At 34.5% G+C, this 3,841-nt stretch overlaps 1 pseudogene; it reads right to left on the bottom strand.

The window, feature by feature from the left end:
- Positions 1-1,991: 1,991 nt before the first annotated feature.
- LOC148049236 (nicotinamide phosphoribosyltransferase-like) lies at positions 1,992-3,398 on the bottom strand (annotated as a pseudogene).
- Positions 3,399-3,841: the final 443 nt, after the last annotated feature.

Here is a 3,841-nt window from a genome sequence, read left to right as displayed (position 1 = left end):
AAGGAAAAGGAAATAGAGTATTCTGAAAAATGGTTGGCTGAACTTTGAAATGGTAACAATATATATATTGTAAGATTTTGTCCCACTTGTTACTCTTAACCTATCAGTACAAGTTACAGTACACAGATTAATGAATCTTAATGGATTGTGTCTGAAACAAGAAAGGTTTATCACTACCCAAGTCATTCAGGTAATTATAATCAGATCTGTGGGCATTAACTATATATGCACCTTTCCTTTTTGCATGTTAATCTTTTCTTCTGGGATTAAATATCTGAATGAATAGGCATGTTTTTAAATTATTATTATTCATTAATTTGCTAATGAAAACTGATCTATTTGATTTTACTGAAGATATTTTCCAATCTTGCCATAATGATGAAAATTTGCTTCTCTTGAAACATTATGGCACTTATTGTTATACTGCCAAAAGTATTCGCAGAAAAAGAATTGTGAAGAAATGATTCACAACAAATCAACTTGCTTTGTTACTATTATTCGTTTAAAGTTCACAACTACTCTTTTTTTCAATTACTGGTAGTTAATTTCTCTTTCCTAAAACTACACATTATATAAATATGTATGTATTTTGCTAACTTGTGAGTGGGCTCTTTTTTGACCAACAAGGGTAACAAAATGAAGGAATCTTTGAAATGATTTGATTGTTGATCTTTGAGTTATTTAAATTATTATCCTTTATTTCCATAAAATATTTTTCTTTTTTCTTCCATTTCCCCTTTTGCTCCTTTTAATTTATATGATATATATTGGGTCAATTTAAGCTAATTGGCTTGTGATATACAACATAATTTACGTTCATAACTGTATTGATTATTTTCTTTCTATTTAGGTTTTCTGAATTTAATTAAAAATGAAAACTAATGCATAACTTTAAAGTATAGTGTAGTATCAAGAGTTTACTCAATATATTTCTACACTAAAACTTAGGCTACCCCCATTTTTCTTTGAAAGTCAGTGCTCATAAACTCATATAAAGTTAGAAATACATAATTATTAAAACTTAAATGCATTTTCCATAACCTTATTTTATAAAAATGTATTAAATATAAGCATGAAACAAGGATACTTTATGCATCTACCTACCTAGATATCTACCAAACATCTCCTCTCTGTGTCACTAAGATCCATACTACACTGAATCACTAGTAGTCAAGGACCTCTAAGAACATATTGACCATGTTTTCAGCTGTAAAGGTTTTACTGATTTAAGACTAGCCAAAATAAACTATTAAAAAATAGGGCACTGATGTCCATAAACTAACAAATAATTTGGCTAGAATGTGGCAAACACAGAAATAATTACAAGAAGTCATTATTGGTTGATAATTGTTGTACATATGTAAACATGGCATGAAACTTTAGTGGAATGTCATGGACACACTCGTTTTGACTAATCTTGGGATTTTCTCCTTATCAAACAAATATCAAACTCCTTTCATCTGGTAGTGAGATGGATGGCAAACAAATTTAATAAAGAAGTAAATAAATAAAAAATTATGATTCGGTTCTGAAACATGGTATGAAGAAAATTCTGCTATATGCTTCTAGAGCTCTTCATCTTATTCTAGGGTAACAACGTCTTTATTTGGAATTCCATATAAAGACTAATTTCCTTTAAGATTAGCTAAGGCTCTTTCCAGACATTTCTCCTAAAGCCATTGACCATAAAAGGTAAGTTTTAGTCCATTAGTGGTAGCCACCTTTAGGGGGCAGCTCTCATTTCTGTTTCTTTAAGGCCATTGAGCCAGTGGATCCATTGAGTCAGTGAAGACATTGCCAGGGTCATGTGGCTAGCATGATTTCACACTGCAATGCGAAGCATATGGAGAAACACTGCTAAGTTGACATGAACTTACACAAGTGGCAGGAGCTCACCCCTTCACACAGTGGTAGGACTCAAACTGCCGGACATTCTCCAACACCATTAAGTCACTGAGCTACTGCACCTCTCTTTACACAAAACTGAATTTTCATTTGAAGCAGCAGCTCAAGAGATCTCTGGTTAATTTCTGCAATACAACTCCCCCTGACTGAAAAACAGTGTTTTCAATGCTCCATATTGTTATTTCATTCCCTTTATTATTTCTTGCAATTATTAACCGAAAAACAATGTTTTCAATGCTCCATTTTGTTATTTCATTCCCTTCATTATTTCTTGCAATTATTGATATCTATACCATCTCCTTGAATAATTCTGAGTTAAGAATGCAACACTTTATGAACTTTTTCATTTTCTATAATATGGAACTTCTTTCCTAAAATATTCAAAACCCTTCAGCAATGTTAAGAGGATTTCCTGAACCTGATCAAATGGACTTTTTTATACAGTTCAATTAAATGCCTTAAATCTTCGTCACATATTTTGTCACAAGCATTCTAAATATCATAACAGTCACTGACCTCAGATAGAGATACTAAAGAAAATATGTCACATTATATATGTAAATATCTTTCTTATGGTCTTTTTCCAACCTGGGAATAGCCTGGAACAGAATGTTTTGTTCCATAATATTCCCTAATTAAAACAATTCCTGCTATCCTATCAATTCCTTTGATTTTAACTAATTGTGTAAAAGTTCCCACTCCTGCAGCCTCTTGTGAAATGACTTCTCTGTATAACTCAAGTCATGGTACAATACCTCAATCATTCTAAACTACCTAAGCATTTTTGCAGGTATTTTGCCAATTTCTTTTGTTCTCTAGTGTTTGTAGCTACTGTGATTGGATATCATGATGGAACAAGCATAGCCTCAATCAAGTGTGTAGGCCAGTAACAGTATGGATCAGTATATTTAATAGTGAAAAGCATATTTGCTCTTAGAATGGCAAACACCTCAGGAACAGTCTTTATTTCTATAGGAAGACCCCCATCATACTTCTCAAAAATGTAGTTCCATTTTGCTTCATTCAAGAGATCATACTGGAAGTGTTTTTGCATTGATCTTTGACTGCTCGTGTTTTTTTCCTTTGTTTACCACTTTGCCTTTTAAGCAGGGGTGGTTTCTGGCAGTGAAATGTGCTGCGTGCTGTGTTTGCGCGTGCAAGCACACTTGATGCACTCATGCACGCTTGATGCATGCTGCACATGCATTTGATGTGCACTGCACTCGCACACATGTGCAATACAACTAAAATTGCTTTGGACATGCGCAGACGCAAAAAACAAGGCAGCATCTATGGCTCTGCCGGGAGAACCAGTGCAGGGACATGGCAGGCCTGGGTCGCTGCCAGTTCCAGCGACCCAGGCCACCAAAGTACTACTGGTTCGGCTGAACTGGTCCGAATCCACCACTGCTTTTAAGTATTTATTAAGTGTGTACTGCAGCCCATTTTAAAAACTCCTCATATTTTCCTGTCCTTTATTTGGAGTTTTCCATTCTAGATGGAAATTGCTATATTGCATTCAAAATAGCAATAAACTGTGCATATTAGGTGGATTATTACCAAGATATTGAATTTGAAGCCAAGTGTGGCATTTTTCATTCTGGCAGGAGCTAGGGTAGGCACAAGGGCATTGGCAAGGATGAAGGCTATCATTTCTGTCTGCGTGTCATGGATTCAATATTCATGAGTTCTTATGTTGAAAAAGAATGGAATTGAGCTTTTAAAAATTTGATTCAGGAGAAGCCACAATTCACTTTGTATCCAGTTGGCTTGATATGCCACTGTTCTCTTTACTATGGAGATTCTCAGGCATCCGGGTCATGATTGTCCCAAAGGTGCTTTTTCAAAAGGCAATTGGACTTTCTGGTTTTTCTTGAAAATATTTTGCTTCTCATCCAAGAACTGAAGAAGTTTCTTAGAAGAGAAGCAAAATGTC

This window comes from Thamnophis sirtalis, unplaced genomic scaffold (assembly GCF_051295495.1).
Source record: "Thamnophis sirtalis isolate CommonGarterSnake01/CBP01778 unplaced genomic scaffold, rThaSir2_p1.2 scaffold_2, whole genome shotgun sequence".
NCBI classification, from domain to species: Eukaryota; Metazoa; Chordata; class Lepidosauria; order Squamata; family Natricidae; genus Thamnophis; species Thamnophis sirtalis.
Note: the sequence above shows the minus strand (reverse complement) of the source record. Positions and strands in the feature narration are given on the sequence as shown.